This window comes from Engystomops pustulosus, chromosome 4, assembly GCF_040894005.1.
Source record: "Engystomops pustulosus chromosome 4, aEngPut4.maternal, whole genome shotgun sequence".
In the NCBI taxonomy this organism is placed as follows: Eukaryota; Metazoa; Chordata; class Amphibia; order Anura; family Leptodactylidae; genus Engystomops; species Engystomops pustulosus.
Genome location: NC_092414.1, coordinates 170,574,439 through 170,596,394, shown reverse-complemented (window position 1 = coordinate 170,596,394; position 21,956 = coordinate 170,574,439). Strand labels below are relative to the sequence as shown.

The 21,956-nt window shown below is 39.7% G+C and overlaps 1 protein-coding gene across 1 annotated transcript in view; it reads right to left on the bottom strand.

The window, feature by feature from the left end:
* SLCO3A1 (solute carrier organic anion transporter family member 3A1) overlaps positions 1-21,956 on the bottom strand; it is a 235,173-nt gene that overhangs the window by 149,432 nt on the left and 63,785 nt on the right. The gene's annotated exons all lie outside the window — the stretch shown is intronic.

Sequence of the window (21,956 nt, the reverse complement as noted above, 5' to 3'; positions counted from 1 at the left end):
ATAATACACACAGTGATGTTACAATACAGGGATAATACACACTGATGTCTCAGTACAGGGATAATACACACACTGATGTCTCAGTACAGGGATAATACACACAGTGATGTTACAATACAGGGATAATACACACAGTGATGTCACGGTACAGGGATAACACACACACAGTGACGTCGCAGTCCAGGGATAATACACACAGTGATGTCGCAGTACAGGGATAATACACACAGTGATGTCACAGTACAGGGATAATACACACAGTGATGTTACAATACAGGGATAATACACACTGATGTCTCAGTGCAGGGATAATACACACTGATGTCTCAGTACAGGGATAATACACACACTGATGTCTCAGTGCAGGGATAATACACACAGTGATGTCTCAGTACAGGGATAATACACACAGTGATGTTACAATACAGGGATAATACACACAGTGATGTCACGGTACAGGGATAATACACACAGTGATGTCACAGTACAGGGATAATACATACAGTCAATTCTTTATAAGAACACTCACCATCCCTTGCTGATCCACTGTGTTAAGTAATCACTCCGCATTGGAAGGATGTGCAAAGGACATGCTCCGCTGGCTTGCGGGAAGCAGACACATTTACAAAAAGAGGGCTATCCAGCATCATTCAATAAAACAAAAATCCTTTACTAGGACTTTCTATGACATCACAGAGTGGGAGCGCCGTTCATCAACACAAGATGGTGTCACCCACATGCTGTTGGGTGCCGTGATTGGGTGTGTCAATGGCACTGTATAATAGAGGCTGACACCTGCCCTGTCTGGAGATAGCATGAGCTCTCTCCATACAGCCCATATCACACAACAACATACTTTACTGAGTCTAAAGGTTAAACAAGGCATCTATGGCCTCATGCAGACAAACATATGCACACAAATATGCACACACATATGCACACACATATGCACACACATATGTACACACATATGTACACACGCTTATACAGCCGCATGCAGGAGAGAGGAGCACAGAATCACAGGGCCGGCAACATTGCAAGGCGAAATTCAGGACATGTCTTATATCTTCCGTGTGCGATCATGGAGCGGCGAGACTACGTGTGCTCACCGCACTGCGACGGACCCATAGGCGTCATTGGGGACTGTTATTGCATATATGTCCCCCATGTGTTCATTTGACTTTCAGGAAGCTGAGTGGGATAATAGTCAAGCCAGTAATTCTGTGCAAAGAAACACCCCACTGTCAAATTAGTCATCATTGTCCAGCAGTAATAACAGGGGAATGGCAAAACATGAGGGGGGCACATTTACTAAGGTCCCCGTGCGCCAGTTTTCTATCGAACTTTGCTCGTTCTTTTATATGCAAACTGCTTGCACAGGTATTTAAAAAGTGTCTGCACCACATAGGTGTCCCACGTGACCACTTTGTGGCACAGCTGCACTACTCTTCACACGACATCTTGGCATTGAAATGGCCGTTCCGGTGCATAGTCGGATTGTGCGTCACATTTAACATGCAAATTCCGACAGAAGTGTGTCACACATCCCATAATTTGGGTGCACCAAATAGAAAGTTGGTGGACTCTGTCGGGCTGTGCAGGGAGCACCAGATTCATGAAGAACGTGTGCCAGAAATCCTGAATCTGGTGCACCCTGCACATAGTACGCACTGCACTGTTCTTAGTAATTGTGCCGCCAGGTGTCAAGATTTTCACAAAGTGTTGCAGTATTTAAAAAAGAAAACAAGAATTGACTAAAAATGACATGTTAAGCATAATGACCGCGTCTCTTTATTAAAGTTATGTAACCCTCTAATAGACTTTACACTTACACCAAGGCTTCTGTTCGCTTTTAGGGAATTGAAATATTTATTGCTTACATTTACAAGCAAAGTCAGCCTTTGACCTAGTTTTGCTTGGTTTGTTACAATGTATCAGTCTAGGCAATACTACAGTATTTGAGGTAAATGGGAGTATCCAGCACTTCTCCTGTTCTGGACACCGGACTGTAGCTATTACCTGTACTGATAGATTATTTCACATTCTTATCTGTATGAGCAGCCCTGGGTCTGGGATCCTTTGTCCGGCTCCACATGTCCTACTTTTCTGTCAATCCACTAGAAATTGATAAACCAAAGATGGAATAAAATAAGAATTGCATTTTATCTGTAACTCATTGGGGACATATCTTTATTTCCGCTCATTTTTTTACTTTTGTTGTTTTTGCGACTTTTGCTGTAGTTTTTTAAGTACACCTTAGTCTGCACCTTGTGCAGTGCCTTTTGTATCTTTATTTTCCAGATATTCTGTGCGACTTTTCACTTATGTTTCACTTTTTTTTGCTTATTTTTGCTACTTTTAGACGCAAATCTGCACATGGTCCAAGTCAGGTGACAAGGAAGTATTTTTTTTCATGGACCCTGTTTTAACATGTAAATTGTAATTATTTCACATGATTTAAATGTTTAAACTTTTGCACATAAAACGGCTGTTTTTTTTTTAATTCATAAATTTTAGCATTCACATTTTATTGAATTTTTTTGGTTACTTCTAAGGGTCACACATGCATTTTCAAACACATCAAAACAGATTAGAAGAGCAGATTTGCCTAATTACATTGCTGTTAACATGGCATTTACAAATTGCACAAAATGTTAACGTGTGTGTTAACGTCTTGTTAAAAGATGCATTTTGTACACGCAATGTTGACAGCAATGTAATTAGGCAAATCTGCTCTTCTCAGATGTTGTGATGCGTGTGAAAATGCATGCGTTAATACCACATGTGACAGTCATCTCCCCTGGGTGTGACTAGAGTGCTTAAAAATGCAGATCATGGCCTCAAATCCAAAACTTATATTAGTGACCACTCCTGTATATAACCCCCTCACATGGCTTGTGTCCATGTGGATGTGAGACATTTACAACAAAAAGTCTCAAAAAAAGACAAAAGTTTCTCTTACCAGGACAGGAAAAACATGTATCACAAGAAAACAGACGTGATCATACATAAGGTGCCAAAAAGACCTTCCGAATGTCTCAATTATACACCAAAGAAAAATAACTAAGATACATGTCCACTATTGAATATATATAGTAAAGAGGAATCTATGTCACCTGAACTATTGCTGTAGAATTGTTGTATTATGGGGAATACAATGACCTCGACATGACATGTGAGATGGGACAGGTCCTCTCTGATATGAACACCACTCATGTGCTTTATGTTTCATAAGGGGCTACTGTTATTATTTTTAGGAATAATGAAAAGTTTCCAGATATGGCCTAATCCGCAGTATAACCTGTAAGAATATAACACATGTCACCATCTACTGCTGTAAAGGCATAGACAGCCAAGTGCAAATTGTTTGCTGCAGGCTCATTCCAAGGAACCGAAATCTAATATGAGAAAGATACGATATAGAGGAATTGCAGTGAGGACACATAAAATAAGGTGTATGGCAGCATTGGGAGTGGTATAAAGCACAGTTTATGTACTATAGAGGAATTCATGTTATATACAAGCATCTTCATTTCTGTTGTATTATGAGTTATGATTATGTTTTTGTAGTACAAATGTTATTGGGCGAGTAGCATTTGCTAGCCATAGGTTTGCTTTATTAAAAATCTACCATCAAAATTAACCACGATAAACCAGAGACACTTACTTAATCTTCTTATATTTGGTTATCCATGTCCTTCTTCCTTCTAAAATCAACTTATAAAATAATGCAAATGGACCAGAAGTAAGTACACAGGGAGCAGGTGGGAAGTGCTCATTGCATAGTGTAACAGCCTGGGAAGCTACAGAATAGAGGGGCTCTGGTATCAACCCCAGGACCCTTCTGGTTCATTACCATAGTATTAGAAGTTGAATTTAGAAGAAAGGAAGCCATGGATAACAAATATAAGAAGATTCCCACAGTCACAGTGCCTGGATCTATAAGCAAGTGTCCCTGGTTTATCAGGATGGATTTCCTTTAAGGAAGACCTGCTGTCAAAGGTGGTGACAACACAGAAGTCAGCAGTGGTGGATAGGATCTCCATTAGGTGATTGATCACTTCTCTAAAGTCTGGGGGGGGGATGTATTAAGACTAGCGCTTTGTGAGCTGGTATACATGATTGACGCACTGGACACACGACATGCCATAATTACTAAGAGCTTCCAATCAGAATTGAAATCTCCGCCAGTCCTGGGCCAGCATAGAGTTCAGCTATAACCTGCACCGGTAAATTTGGTTGGCTAAGTCATCCCTGTCGGACTTGTTCCCAGCCACATCTCATATGATACAATACAATACAACTTTATTGATCCGCTGGGGGGGGAGAGGGAATTCTTTGTACATAATGTTCCGGCGATTGTTATAAAGTTAGAGGCAAGCGTAACGTTACAGATATATAAATTCACTTTGAGGCACGTTATTAGAGGTTGCTAGTTCCTTGGTTGCATACAAACAGTTATAGGACAATGCATACATTACATACATTCCCGATGTGTTTCCAGGACCACATTAAGTGGTCCCTTCATCAGGGGGATGAATAGCATTGTGGCAATACTATTCATCCCCCTGCTGAAGGGTCCACTTAATGTGGTCCTGGAAACACATCGGGAATAAGTTTTTCATCTGGATCGGCAGGGTTTTTTTTTATTAGGGATAACCATGGACTGTCCTTGTTAGAACAAGACTTTGTGGATGAACCCTTCACACCACTCCCCCCCCCCCACTTCTTTTTTTGCTCTGTAGATCCAACCGTTTACTATATTATAACTACACTTTGGGGGACATGTATCACTCCTATTGTTTCCTTTTTTTTGTGCAATTATTTATGTGATTTTTTGCAGTTTGTGACTTTTTAGGTGGAGAATCAAGCAGTGCACCAAAGTGATCTGCCTCAAGGGTTTAATGCCGTGTGCCATATTTATCTTTGTAGCCCAGATAATTGTGCAAATAGTGCGACTTTTGGGCTTGGAATTGTCCATTCTTCTGCCTAGTAAGTCGCAAAACAGAGTATGCTAAACCCAAACTTACTTTTAGTAAACTATTACCATATATACTCGTGTATAAGCCGAGTTTTTCAGCACAAAAAATGTGCTGAAAAACCTCCCCTCGGCTCAATTTAAAAAAAAAACTTCCATACTCACCTTCCGGAGGCCCGATGGTCTGCGCGGCTTCTTCTAAAAGTGCCATCTAGTACTGTGGTTTTCCCTAGGAATTGCAACTTTTTCTTTTTTATGCCATAAAATCTAGTAAACAGGGCATGATACATGTTTATGGTTGAGATCAATGGGTCTATGAAGTAGTGTATATGTTCCAATGATGTTATGCTTCTTTCTTCTAATAGGTTTTTATATTTTTTTTTATCCAGTGTTACCAATTTATTTTAATGTTTCTAAGTAGCTTAAGCTCTTAGTCTTCAATTTTCAGTTCTGTGCACGACAACTCGGCAAGGTACTGTATTTCCACAGTGTATGAGCCATGTATGTTACCTGGTCACTAGGTGGCAGTGTTATTTATCTTTATATTCTCAGCTGTTGTCAGTTGTTTGTTTCCATGTTCTGTATGATGGCAGAATATATCTATCATTTCTCTATCATTCTCCATGAGGGACAGAAGCACCAAATATGTAATCAACTTCCATAAAAAGATGTCGGTGCAAATACTATGATCATAACGAACAGTCACGTATAGGGTAATATATGAGTGTAATGGGTGGAGGGATAGGGATCATGCTATAGTATCTATACATTGTACATTGAACTATCATTCATAGAATCATACATATTCATATATATATATATATATATATATATATATATATATATATATATATATATATATATATATCTTTCTACACTCTGCAGCTTAATGCAGTTATCTGATAAAGTGTGATTCTGCAGGTGGCTTTCACATTGTTTATATTGTTTCTTTCCCACATATTGGGAGCATATCCTCCTTTGTCCTCAAAACTGCCTTGAGACACATTGATCCATGAGATGTCATGCAGCCTGCTGGGTCATTGAAGGTGAATATGATGACGTCTATGGCCTGCTATGGGAATTTTATGCTGTGATTCTCCCTGGTCTAGCACAAAAGTACACTACCTATGTGATTCACTATAGGTAGCACTATATGTAGCATTTAGTTTTACATTGGCTTAGATTTGTGCTAAGTAAATAAACCATTGCCCTGTATGAGGTTGTGTTCTCGAATCCCTGGTCTCTTGCCCTGTTATGTGGGTATATATGATGTTTGAGTTACGCTGGGTTTACATCACGTTATTTGCCATACGTTGTAAGGACACGTCGGGGGGGGGTATAGCACATGGCATATGGATATTCCGCCCAGGGACCCCTCCTCCCCTCTGAATGTGGGGAAGGAGTGCACATAGGCAGCATGCGGAGATATATATGGGGGTGTTTCCCTAGTGATGTCACTGTCCTTATATGGATACTGGGTACTCCCCTCCTGCTGAGCGACTGCAATGCACTGCATCCGATCCCCATAAGCTTTTATTGCCTCCGCTGAATGCATACGTCGCTCAGCAGGATGGAGCAGGATGAAAAGAAGTAGCTTCCTAGGTCTTTCCATCCTGTCTATTTCAACAGATATGACATATAGTGATCAAAAATAAGCAAAAACTATATGTGGCCTTATGTTTACTTTTGCAGTTACACGTGAAGACTTTCTGTATTAATCTTGAACTTTTTGGATTTCTCTTTAGTATAACCTTTGGGTGTCTCTTCTGTCAAAACTAGATGATTCACCTCAGGGCTGGCGCCAGCAATGGGAATACCTGGGCAAGTGCTGGGGCCTAGTGCTGCTGGGGGGAGCCCACATAAGGCTGTACATAAGGAACCCATGGGGGTGAATGGGGCTGTCTCTAATGAATTCATAGGGGGTCAAGGGGGGCTGTATATAAAATAACCATGCGTGGCCCGTTTTGTATGATAAACAAGGGAATATATTAGATAACATGAGACTGTTTTAGTTTATAAATTTTCAATGCTGCCATGTGAGTTCACTGCAAAATCGCCCACTGAGGCTCTGTCGCCCAGGGGGCTACTTAAACTTCACGCCGGCCCTGATTCACCTAAACCATTGCTGATAAAATTAATCAGTGACCTCTAAAGAAGAGAGAATGTTTCAATATTGGTCTATTACTCCCTCTGGTCCTCTAAAACACTGATATGTTTTATACAATGGCCCTATCTTAATTCATTCATTTTCTACAAAGGTAAGGGCTAGTATCATAGTTGCAATTAGCATTAGGCATAACCCTAATTCTAACCCTAATGAAAAAAATGAATAAGAATATAAATGAGATTGTACCTTTCTATAAATTTAAATGTTTTAAGAATATCTACCACCAGAATCAAGGATTGTAAACCAAGCACACTGTCATACTGGTGTGTGTCCCCTATTATGCTTCGTACGCCCTTTTTTTAAGAATAAAGACTTTAAAAATGATGCAAATGAGCCTGAGGGGCTCCAGGCTCTATTAAATCATATGGAGTCCAAACCCCTTAGGCTCATTTGCATAATTTGTAAAAAACGGAGAGAAAAAAAAGGGAAAAGAAGAGCAGATCCTGCTAGAGGAGGCACACACCAGTATGTCTGTGTGATTGGTTTACAATCCTTCATCCTGGTGGCAGATGTCCTTTATGAAGAGGGGGGTTAAATGCCAATATATAGAACAATTGTAGCAACATTGGTTAATCCCAAGCAAATCAGAAGACATTTTTATGAGACTCAGTGCCAATATTTCCTCAGCTCTTGTGACCTCTCTGCTCGGTCATCTGGTCGAACCAGGGCCATAATATTTGGAAGGATTCACCCGTAAGAATAAAGAAAAATACCAACTATATTCCAACAAAACAATTATTTTGTACATAATTCTACCATTCTTGCCTTGCTTTGTTGAAGTAGATATGACCAAAGGCAATCTCTGCATGGATTTTATTTGTTCTCCTTGTATTTGCCTGGGTTCTCTCTCCCACACTTCAAAAACACTACTAATAAGTTTATCGGCTTCCTTGAAAATTGTCCCAAATATAAATGATGTACATCTACAGTATCTGTCAATAAGACCAACAGTGTAATCAACAATGAGAGAGACGATTTTGAACCTTATACCAATAAAATGGTAAAAATTACAAGATTTTGATTTTGAATTCTCCCTTTTGCTGTCCAACTCCACTCCATCGCTCCTCAATGGCTGGTAAACTATATTTTCAAATCTTACAAGAACAGATTTTGTACTGTAGACCTACATTTCTGTGGTTTATGACCCTTAGATAAATGCATGCTTTCAATGGTAGGCCATGACAAAAATTAATCTGACCATCTGTAAATGTGAAGAGCCATGAATACTGAGACATCAGCTGCCTGTCTACTCTCATTATCGATAAGAAAGCCTGAGGAACGCAGTGATTTCCCTGCACAGACACAGAACAATCCATCGCTGACAGAAGAAATACTTTCATTGGGTTATGTGGAACTTATTGACATCTCTCAACAGCTCCTCTTGCATTAACAAAATGTTAGTCAATACCTCACATTAATTTACATTGCACATCGCTCCTCAGGAGGGTTAACAAAGCCTTAGCTGCTTCCTAAAGGTTCACATACTGGAAGCATTATGATGGGAGGATTGCGTACAAACACATATACACTGAATATACAATATATCCTCCAGATTAAAATTATTCGTCCCTTGTAGAGATGAGCGAGCACTAAAATGCTCGGGTGCTCGTTACTCGAGCCGAACATTTCCCGATGCTCGAGTGCTCGTTTCGAGTAACGAGCCCCATTGAAATCAATGGGAGACCCGAGCATTTTTCAGTAAAATGACAAACTTAACGAGCACAGTGAAAGAACACAGTGCAGAACAGATTGCAGATGTTCGGGAACATCTGCGATCTGTTCCGGAGACACGCGTGCAGAACGGTGTTCTCCGCAATAGTATTTGAAGAACAATATGTGTGAAGAACAACTTGCAGATGTTTGGAAACATCTGCAAGTTGTTCTTCAAATACTATTGCGGAGAACACCGTTCTGCACGCATGTCTCCGGGACACCTGCGATCTGCTCCGGAGACACCCGTGCAGAACAGTGTTCTCCGCAATAGTATTTGAAGAACAATATGTGTAGAGAACAACTTGCAGATGTTGCCAAACATCTGCAATGTGTTCTTCACACATATTGTTCTTCAAATACTATTGCGGAGAACACCGTTCTGCACGCGTGTCTCCGGAACAGATCGCAGATGTTCGCGAACATCTGCAATCTGTTCTGCACTGTGTTATTTCACTGTTTTTTTTCAATTAAACAATTAAATTAAATGTTTTATGTGTATCTTTTTACTGTTCTTCACTTTTTTTTTTAATTAAATGCTCGTTATCGAGCAGGGCAAATACTCGCCCGAGCAACGAGCCGGTCCGAGTATGCTAATACTCGACCGAGCATCAAGCTCGGACGAATATACTCGCTCATCACTAGTCCCTTGCAATGAAAATGTACAGAACATCTAGGTTTCTTTCATATTCTTACAATAAAATACATTATGGTAATAACTTTATTTTAGGACATGAATGAGGCTGTTTATCGACTTTATAAAAAAGCACAGGAAGATACAGTAAAAGATAACAGTGTCACTGCACGTATTAGACACATTGATATTTTGACTAGTTGGGGACACAAGAAAGGAAGGAGATGTCAGAAGACTCTGGTTTACTATGCCAGCAGGAATAGTGTTGGAGGTGACACTTAGAGCCCTCCTTGTGGTCATACGAGCCATATCTCCAACACAGGGTTTGCCAGACAGGACTCAAGGCCACCTCCTTCTGTCCCAGGCAGACCAGGATATGCCACACTTAGTGCTGTTTTAAAACAGCATATCCTGGGTTGCCTGGGACTGCAGGATTATCCAAGAGGTGCGGACAGGGGGCTTTGGAGCTCTGTTCCTAATGATTCTTCAAAGTCCGAATTTCCCCTTCTTCAATGGTATTGGTAGGACATTGATACCCTTGACCGCTGTGGCAGCGGTCTGGGCACTCGATCTCTAAAAGGTTCACCATCCCTGGCTTAAGCTGGTCTTTCCTGTATAAGTTCCTGGGTGGCTTATGACAACCTCTTCTAAGGACCGGGACACAAAACCATACTGCAGAAGTCACAGGTAAGAAGTCTTACATATCAATGGAACTAAATACATTAAACATGAGTGCTTGGTGCACAATACTAAATTTTACCATGATAATTAATCTTTATAGACACAAAATACTGACCAAACTTAAAAGTACACAATTTTATATGTCTTTTTTTTCATTTTCTAAAACAATAAAAATGGGTTACAGGTACTCATTTACACACACTCATGGAAAACATATGACAGACTCACTATACAGAATTCTGCTTAAACCTATTCCGTCATGTAATAACTAAAAAGGCTTCAGGCTACTAAAGTTCGATGTTCTTATCATCTGTTTTTCCAGATTCAGAACTTATAATCTGTTTGACTGCTTCACCACAGCAAAAATATCCAGAGTTTTACTTCTTTAATCTTCTAATTTCTGACATTTGAGGGTCGCTGAGCAGAAAGTTAACTTTGGCCACATATCTGTCATAATGTCAGGAGCAATGCTCTGTCAACGCTTTTATAGATGACTTGGTGTATGATTTGCTGAAATCATTTTACACATCCCAAGGCCATAAACCCCTCAGTCCGAGCTGAGGCAGCTGCTCTCTTATTACAGAGGCTATGCTGCTCATTTCAGATGGACTTTACAGGACTCAGGCATCGATTTGGATGACTGGGAAAGGTTTAAAAACGTAAGAGTTTCTTTGTTTTCCAGTGATTTACTGTATGCTACTTGTTAAAGTGTCCTAATTAAACTGCTCATTCAGTCTAGGGAATGGGGGGCCATTTTTTTACACGTTTTCCGGCATCTTTATTAATGAAATATTAAATTTGTAAAACTGCCGGAAGAGCTCAGTCTGATGGCACCCAAGCGCCTCTCGGCTTTCATAACTTTAATATATGCACACCCTTGCTGCAAGCCTTCTCCTGCTGGCGGTAAGGGAACGAGGAGACGACACACGCCTTTAAATCTAGGTGTGATATCGGACCTGCTCATACAAATAGCAAGGAATTACTCAAAAGAAAGCAAAATGGAAGGAAGAATTAAATAATTGATAAACTTTTTCTTTATTTACTTGACTGACAGTTTTCACTATTGAAAATCACATGTACACTCACGTTTGGTTCACTCAATTGTCTATGCATTCTCAATAGGTTAATAAAAGTGAGTGACCAGTAGAAAACAGTCATGGCAAATCACTACCCATTGGAACAAACGAACATGTTGTATTTAATGGGAATATGTTTTGAGCGATTGAGGATTGTAGCTGGACCTGGAGTATTGTGGTGCACTAGTGTGTGACATCTCTTCACTGTACTGCTGCACAGTCCCCCCTCCTGAGTAAATGCTGCAACATTAAAATAGAAGCCTGCTACAGAAGTGACTCAAAGTAGAGGAGAGGGGTTCTGATGTCTTCAGGGATTACACAGATCTCCAAGGCTGATACCCAACACTGTACAAGTCCATATGTGGCTTAAATTGCTCTCAAAAGTATTGGTACTTTACACAGACTTTCCAGGAGAAACAGAAATATTTTCTATATGGCTGCTCCAGTACACATAGGAATCTTCCCAGTACCTTGCTGTTTCCGTCTAGACAATTCCTATGTTCTGCTCCACTCCACTTATTGCTTTCTATTTACACTCAATAAATGGCTCAAGATGCCCATTCAGCTAACCATTGGTTAAAGTGAGACCCGGCTTAAATATCTTTGTGACAGTGTGGACCTAGGAAATATCTGCGGCATTGGGTTCAGTTCAGGTGTTAACGGCCCAATACCCCCTCATATTATAAATATTAGCATTTTCTAGAAAACAATTTATTATGAAGCAATCATACCTTGAGAATTATGTAGCTACACTGATGCAGGATCATATCTTGGTTAATCCCTGAGTGGTTTTGCTGAAAAAACAATTATAACATTCAGGACCTTGGGAAAGCTGAGTCAGCATGGCTGCCTCGATCAACACATTACACAAGGGAGCTTGGAATTACAAATGGCGGTTTGTCAAGCATGACTAATCAACCTGAGCTGGATCACTCATACACAGCAGCTGGGGGATGGTGCAGCAATTGATTATTCTATCTGGCAGGGAGAAGAGTGATTGCATCATCATCTCCTGCAGAGAAAAACTCTCCTGCTAGGGGAAGCCTGGAAGCAAGCGCTGAAGGAGCCATAGAAGGGACAGAGCTTCATTATCATAATGTTATATCTGTTTTATCAACAAAACCCCTCAGCACAGGGATTAACCAAGATATGACCCTGCATCAGTACAGCTACAACATTCTCAAGGAATGTTTGCTTCATAATGCATCAAATCAAATGGTAGGTATCTTTTAACAGGGGATTGTGTCACACGCGGTCTGTATTTGTTGCAGCTGCGCTGGCTTTCATGCGACAGAGACTTGGGGGCGGGCCATCGGACCATCCAACTGATTCGAACTGAGTGCGGGATTTAACTTTCAAATTGTGTCCCAAGATCAAGCATTTACATTCACCAGGAAGAAGATGGTGAACTCCGGCGGACCTGAGCAGGGAACAGACACATTCATAATATCGGTGCACAATCTTTGTGAATCGTGGCACAGTACATTATCGTCGGACAATGCACTTTTTGTGAACTCCTCTGGATGGGTAGGTAAATGTGCCTGTGTTTCTTGAGAGTCAACAGCAATCCCTTACTGCCCTCTGAAAATTGCTACTACAGAGATACCACAAAGGATCAGTGACAAACAAAACAGGAGTGGCCTACAAGAGTGCCAGACAATCCTTCAGTTGGCCCAAACTACAACACAGAATAATGGGTCCACGGGATCCAGCGGAGGAAAAAAACTATTTTTAAGTGGAAGGAGCAATCACTTGTCCCCATGGACAATATTTTATAGAATAATTCACAAATATTATGGAATATAAGATCCTATTAATGATACATCCTACAGGGTAATTTTAAGGATTGATGGTGTGGCCCTTAAGCCCAGCATCTCTGGTACGCCCATAGGAAACCATTTCGACACCAGTCACACATTGCCACAAGTGAAAGCACCTAACATTTTGTACCTCTTGCACTGATAGTCTTCTCTGCACCTTCTCTGCCAGATATATCATCATCATGAAACCACAGACTATTTTCTCTTTTGGCATACCGTATATACTCGAGTATAAGCCGACCAGAGTATAAGCCGAGGCCCCTAATTTTACCACAAAAAAACTGGGAAAACCTATTGACCCGAGTATAAGCCGAGGGTGGGAAATGCATTGGTCACAGCCTCTCCAGTATGTAGCCAGCCAGCCCCTGCCCCAGTGTATATAGCTTGCCAGCCCCTGCCCCAGTGTATATAGCTTGCCAGCCCCTGCCCCAGTGTATATAGCTTGCCAGCCCCTGCCCCAGTGTATATAGCCTGCCAGCCCCTGCCCCAGGGTATATAGCCTGCCAGCCCCTGCCCCAGTGTATATAGCCAGCCAGCCCCTGCCCCAGTGTATATAGCTTGCCAGCCCCTGCCCCAGTGTATATAGCCTGCCAGCCCCTGCCCCAGTGTATATAACCTGCCAGCCCCTGCCCCAGTTTATATAGCCCCCCCCTTCCCCGTTGTGCAGCACAACAATATCGGATGGATCGCAAAGAAGATCTACGGGTGCCGCCAGAAAGGCGAGTTTTGATTTATTTATTTTTTTGACTCGAGTATAAGCCGAGTTTGGGTTTTTCAGCACATTTTTGTGCTGAAAAACTAGACTTATACTCGAGTATATAAGGTAATTTTGATATAATGCTTCTAAAAAACCTTGTACACAGCTGTTAGAGATTTCCATTGATAAGCATCTATCCATATTTGAAGACATTATAGTTCAGCAGACCAGACTCATTCATATAAGTAGTAGAAAAGCTACCCTCTGGCAGTGACTCTGATCAGCAATAATTAACATAGCTAATTTTATCCAGACTCACAGATCTCATTTGCATTCAAGCCGCTTGGTTAATTGATTTAGTTTTACAAATGTGTGACTTGGTATAGTTCTATCTGTAATACAGTCAGGAACATGCATCATCCGGTTACACATTTTTCAGTACCGGTACTCGAGCAGCTTACAACCCATGTGACATATACAATTAAATATAGCAAGAAATATAATAGTAAATGTGACAGAATTACAGGAAAGTTTTATCATTTACATACTAGTATTATGAATAATATCTTCTGCTTATCCAGTCATGCTTAAAGGGATATTCTAATCCAAAAACATTTATTGCCTGTCCTCATGATGGACAGAACCCAGGTAGCACTTCCCTTGATGAATGTTGAATTCATCATCTATCAATTCATTTGTCAAGCCCTTTGCTTTATATGCTGTAGATCCTAATATGTGTGGAGCAAAATCAACAGCTTTGAAAATGAATATTATTTCACAATATTCTGTGCAAATTCGTTGTGCTATATTGCGTTTATTTATCAATCTGTTCACAGCTTACATACTAAGGTTGCCACATTAAGCACGGGTTGTTGACAGTTTTTAGACACTTTTGCGATCAGCACAACAAAAGGAGCAACACTTTGGTAAAAGAAGATGCAACAAAAAAATTGCTGATGAATAGGAAGTGCAAAATAAAATAAAACAGTCTTATAATAAGCCAGATTTTTGTTGCAGATTTATTTTACAGTATTAGACTAAATGTGATATTAAGTCCGTAAATTATCCATTTGCTCACAATTAGTTAATTTACCATATACTTACATTTCTCCAACTGCATATTATTAAAAATGTTTACCTGTGTGAAGATAATTTCCCTAAAAAGTAGCCATGTAGTTCCTTAGAACTAAGATAGCTGTCCTTGGATGCAACCATTCCCACATTATGGCAGCAGGATGACTGTGGGATATGCAGTTACTTTCAGACATTTTAAAAGGAAAAACATATTTGTTTCTTTGTGAAATTCTTCGCGCAATGGTCATATCCAAGGACAGATAACCTGTTCCTAAGGGACAACATGACTACATTTTTAGGAAGTTAGTGTTACACCAGTACAATTTTATAACGTCCAATTGAAGATATGTATATATATATATGACAGATGAATTAAATTAAATGTCAATGCTCCAATGAGAATACCTCTAAACAAATTTGAGCAAAGGCGAAGATGCTACTTTTAGTCATGTATGACAGCTACAGTATCTGAGATTGCACATTCAGTATAGAACATCAGAAACTGAGCTATGGTGGATCTGTATTATGGATGCATTTATTGCCTCTTTATCAAGTGGTAATGATTGATTTAATGTTACATGAATGTTGATGGATTATTATTCATCAGCAACTAAAGTTACCCAGTCGTCCCTTTAATCTCCCTCCAAAGTGGCTAATGGCTGATCAAACCTTTCCCTTTATACATCCCTTTGTACAGTTACCTGTACTACTTGATAAGAAGGCTTACATTAAAAAAAATTGTAACAATTATTTTTAGGAGGGCTTTTAATCTTTGTTTTTATTACCAGGCCATATTAAAATGATATAATAAAGTGTACAATAATTCTGAATTTCTAGAAAATAGAAATATTGGTTCAATTTGTGTCACATTGAATAAAATCCATTGTTATCTCATTACTTTATACTGTAGGTTGGATGAAATACAATAGGATTTTGCTAAAAGAGCTCATTAAATTAATTAGGTAAAATGCAAAGGTCTCTTGTCTTTCTGTAAACAGCCCTATACTCAATCCATTAGTTAACTGTAATTCTCAATTATCCAGCTTAAAACACATTATCATTAGCGCTAATAATTGAGGTTCCACCGTATTAGTTTTATTTCACTCAACTACATTTGGATTCTACTAACATGATCATTATTTTCAACTGTTCTTATTGAGTCTCTTATATTTACATAAAACAACAACTAGTTCATAGTATTACAAGTGGATAAGACTGTAGATGGTGTTGTTCGTTATTGTGTCATCATTTTTCAAGGAGTGGTCAGAAGTCCATTCCATTCCTGATAGCCTCTGCAATGCCCATTCCTGATAGACCCTTCTTGTCCATAGGACCACCCATTCCTGATAGACCCTTCCTGTCCATAAGACCGCCCATTCCTGATAGACCCTTCCTGTCCATTCAACCGTCCATTCCTGATAGCCCCTTCCTGTCCATAGGACCGCCCATTCCTGATAGACCCTTCCTGTCCAAAGCACCAAACATTCCTGATAGACCCTTCCTGTCCATAGGACCCCCCCATTTCCTTTTCGGTAAGTAGCACTTATGTTTTAGTCATGCATCATAAAATACAGATACATTAGCCAATGCCTAGTGTTTTTCCTAGATTCCCTTCCAGAGAAAGTATTTGGAGGCTGCTGCTCATCTTTTCAGATTGCTACTTACAAGCCATGTTTGACAATATATTTGCTGAACACTTTGTATTGTGATAATAATGCTGCTTTCTCCATTCATTGATTAAAACTTCATGTAATGGTAACTTGATGATGGGGTCAACTTCTTTGAATGAGAATGAATCAAATTTAAAAATATTGCAAAGCCATCAGCCTACACGTCATGTCAAACTGAGAAAGAGTATGCTTGCTTTATTTATAATGACTATTGTATCTAATACCTGAACTATACTTAAATTTTGCCAAATATTAGTAAATCAGAAGTTAATGACAGACCAAAGAAGGAATATATTAAAGAGCTTACACCAGTTTTTGTTGGCCATTTGTCACAGAATTGTCACATTTGTGGATTTGTGCAAAAATTAGCAACTTCTTATTGGAATGCAACATCTTGCTTTATTTTCTGCTTCAGAAATCTTACTATACATTGATTGTCTGTTGAAGACAAATTGACAAAGTGCGACTTTCTGAAAACTGTGACTTTTTTAAAAGGTCACAATATTACAAATTCACAAAGTAAAAAAATCAGTGTAATACCACTCCAGTCCCCTAGGGAAGAATTGGAAGAAAAATCAAAATCATGTTTATCAACCTGTCTGAACCAGTTTCATAATTGTAATGTATAAAATACACCAAAAAGAGCACCAAACAGACCCCAAAAAGTGTAAAATACTGGATGATTGATAAATCTGGCCTAATATTCTTTTTTACAGATATATTGATCTTAATCAATTGTGGAAGCAATTTATGAAATACCAGGAAGTGTTCATACTGATAACAGGAAGTGCAGCCATATTGGTTGTCACCTGAATTATCTACCACAAATACAGTGTACAATATGTATAATTAGTAATTACATATTGGAGTCCATGTTATAAATGTGGACTATACAGTATGCATAGAAAATAACTCAAGACAACGTGAGCTACTTTATGATAGTTGTTTCATCAAAGCTTTTATGAAGCTGGAATACATCTGTGTGCATAAATCCTAAATATTATATACATTTTAAACTTTTCATATAGATTCAAAAAAACAAAAAAACAAGAACTACTACGGTAGCACAATGAATGCATGACATATGTGAGAAATGTACTATACACATGGGATGGATTTTAAATGAAGATTAAAGTCCCCTGAAATCTGCCGACACAAGGAAAAATTGACATATAGTCCTCCATAATGCAATACAACCCATAAATCTGTACATCCTCCTTCCTTCCTTTATTGGCATCTGGAGTTACATCAAATATAGACAGGACAACAGTAAAGCAAAACACCTTAATTAACCGATGCAGTATTTCAGTCTGTCAATTCTCTGACTACACTCAATAAAATCTCAGAGCAAGAAGCTCCTTCTAATCACATACAACTCTACAAAACAGATCATTGGCATATGAACGTAGAATATAGATGCCATAAAGAGGAGCAAAGAATAGCAGAGGAGGAAGTCGATCATAACAAATTGGGACCATATACTTAAAGGGGTTGTCCACTTTCTGCAAATATTTGAAATGGTTTATGCAAAGAAAAGTTATGCAATTTTCTAATATAGTCTCTGTGTCAATTCCACAATGTATTAAACTAAAGAGACTAAAACAGTCTCTGGCCATGTGATGTCACCCAGGTGCACGAGTCGTTATATCAGGGAGTAATCAGAGCTGTGTGTTATAATGAGCCGTGCACCTGTGTGACATCACATGACCAGGGATTGGTTCACAGGAAGTAAACAATGGCGCTTCCTATAGAATGGCAGTGAGCAGAAATCTAAAAAGCTGAACGAATCTATTCAGAAAGTATATTGGAAATTTTATAATGTTTCATTACACAAATAGTATCAGTTATTTGTTACAAGTGGAGAACCCCTTTAAGGATGTGACATAGAGAGTTACATAGGACACGTGCCACCAACACTACCTTTTAACAATGAACATAGTTTTGGGAGAGCATTAGAAAAAAGCTTTCGAGCTAGGATGATAGAAAAATAGAAAAGCAAAATATTAGGAAAATGGGGCAATCATTTCACCTTCTGTACCGTACAAGCTAAGATGTGAGGCAAAATAAATACCCCATTTTACCTATGCAATGGACTGGAGATAGCACCCAACAACCTTTCTTGTTTGGTCAGTATTACTGTGTTATGGTTTCTAGATAAAGAGATGGATTAGGTTGTTGGGTGGATGATACATAGAAAGATTAGATTTTTTAACAGTTTGGCCCACATTTAGTAAGGTCCTTGTGCCAGTTTTCAGTCTGACTTTGCACATTCTTTTCAGTGCAAACTGCTTGCACAGGTATTTAAGAAGTGTCTGCGCCACATGTTATATGCAACCGTTTTGTGTTGCGGCTGCACTATTCTTCATGCAACATAAAATTCTGCGCATAAAGGGGCGTTTATGTGTTGAGTTGTGCACCACACGTATCATGCAGTGTCCAACAGAACTGTGATGCACCAAAAAAAAAAAGTTGGTGCACTCTGTCTAAGCAGTGCAGAGGGTGCAAATAAGTTTTCCAAGGTGTTAAATGGAAAACAATGCCTCCTTTTGCTACCTTGAAAGGCAGCCCCCTTAACATCAAATATGACCTACAAGAAGTCTAAAAAAATGATGTGGAATTAAGCCAAACCAGTATATCTATTCCATAAGGAACAGACTCCTAACTGTAGACAGCGCTGTTTCAACCTGGTTGGGTCTCCTCCGTACAGCATAGGGAACTGGTTTGGCTGTGTTAGAGGCTTTTGAATAGGGTCAGACAGTAGGTGTTCTCCTTAAGGAGACATTGCCAATTAAGGCCACCTTAGAGGCGTGTGGCAATGTCTCCTTAAGGAGAACACCTACTGTCTGACCCCAGTGCAGAGGGTGAGTCAGGGCCGATTCTAGCATATTTGCTGCCTGAGGCGAATATTAAAATGCTGCCCCCCCCCCACTCCCTGTTAAGTAAATCCTTAAACTTTACTAACAATTAACAATCCTACAGACAGCTCCCTGACACTGTGTGACTGACTACAGGATCTGAGAGGCATTAGTGGCATCTAGTACCTTATAGATGACAATCTCTTCCATCAGTAGAACTTTATTCCGGGTTCTCCAATCCATGACGTATCACTGCTGAATTCACGCCAGATATCTTCAACTCCGTGCAGCATCTCCACCCGGCGTCCCTAAAAATACCACAGTCACTTACAGTATAAAGTCTCCTGGAAAACAACCCTGTGCTCCTAAATAATATATACCCCTCACAACACAACTGACCGCACTCTACCCTACATATAACACATCCCTTCATTATATAGGGATAAAATCTATATACATATAATATACTGTATCCCATATACAGCCCCACAGCTTAGTAATATACTGTATCCCATATACAGCCCCACAGCTTAGTAATATACTGTACCCGATATACAGCCCCCCCCAGCTTAGTAATATACTGTACCCCATATACAGCTCTCCAGCTTAGTAATATACTGTATCCCATATACAGCCCCCCCCAGCTTAGTAATATACTGTATCCTATATACAGCCCCCCAGCTTAGTAATATACTGTATCCCATATACATCCCCCCAGCTTAGTAATATACTGCATCCCATATACAGCCCCCCAGCTTAGTAATATACTGTATCCCATATACATCCCCCCAGCTTAGTAATATACTGTATCCCATATACAGCCCCCCAGCTTAGTAATATACTGTATCCCATATACAGCCCCCCAGCTTAGTAATATACTGTATCCCATATACAGCCCCCCAGCTTAGTGATATACTGTATCCCATATACATCCCCCCAGCTTAGTAATATACTGTATCCCACATACAGCTCCCCCAGCTTAGTAATATATTGTATCCCATATACAGCCCCCCAGCTTAGTAATATACTGTATCCCATATACATCCCCCCAGCTTAGTAATATACTGTATCCCATATACAGCCCCCCAGCTTAGTAATATACTGTATCCCATATACAGCCCCCCAGCTTAGTGATATACTGTATCCCATATACATCCCCCCAGCTTAGTGATATACTGTATCCCATATACAGCCCCCCAGCTTAGTAATATACTGTATCCCATATACAGCCCCCCAGCTTAGTAATATACTGTATCCCATATACAGCCCCCCCAGCTTAGTAATATACTGTATCCCATATACAGCCCCCCAGCTTAGTAATATACTGTATCCCATATACAGCCCCCCAGCTTAGTAATATACTGTATCCCATATACATCCCCCCAGCTTAGTGATATACTGTATCCCATATACAGCCCCCCAGCTTAGTAATATACTGTATCCCATATACATCCCCCCAGCTTAGTAATATACTGTATCCCATATACAGCCCCCCAGCTTAGTAATATACCGTATCCCATATACAGCCCCCCAGCTTAGTAATATACTGTATCCCATATACAGCCCCCCAGCTTAGTAATATACTGTATCCCATATACATCCCCCCAGCTTAGTAATATACTGTATCCCATATACAGCCCCCCAGCTTAGTAATATACTGTATCCCATATACAGCCCCCCAGCTTAGTAATATACTGTATCCCATATACATCCCCCCAGCTTAGTGATATACTGTATCCCATATACAGCCCCCCAGCTTAGTAATATACTGTATCCCATATACAGCCCCCCAGCTTAGTAATATACTGTATCCCATATACAGCCCCCCAGCTTAGTAATATACTGTATCCCATATACAGCCCCCCAGCTTAGTAATATACTGTATCCCATATACAGCCCCCCAGCTTAGTAATATACTGTATCCCATATACATCCCCCCAGCTTAGTGATATAGTGATATATAATATATACAGCACCCCCCAGTATAAAATGATTCTGGCCCCATATAATATATACTGAATCCCCCCCAGTATCAAATAATTATAGCCCCAAATAATATCTATAGCACCCCGCCAGTATAAAATAATTATAGCCCCAAATAATATCTATAGCATCCCCCCCAGTATAAAATAATTATAGCCCCAAATAATATCTATAGCATCCCCCCAGTATAAAATAATTATAGCCCCAAATAATATATATAGCATCTCCCCCAGTATAAAATAAGTATAGCCCCAAATAATATCTATAGCATCTCCCCCAGTATAAAATAATTATAGCCCCAAATCCCCAAATAAAATATACAGAACCCCCCCCGCCCCTAGTATAAAATAATTCTGGCCCCATATAATATCTATAGCATCCCCCTAGTATTAAACAATCATAGCCCCAAATAATATATATATAGCATTCCCCCCAGTATAAAATAATTACGGTATAGCCCCAAATAATATAAATATATATTGCATCCCCCCCAGTAATAAAGAAATAATTATAGCCCCAAATAAAATAGCATTCCATGATCCCCCCCCCCCAGTTTAAAATAATTCTGGCCCCATATGATATATATATAGCCCCCCCCCCCCCGCAGTATT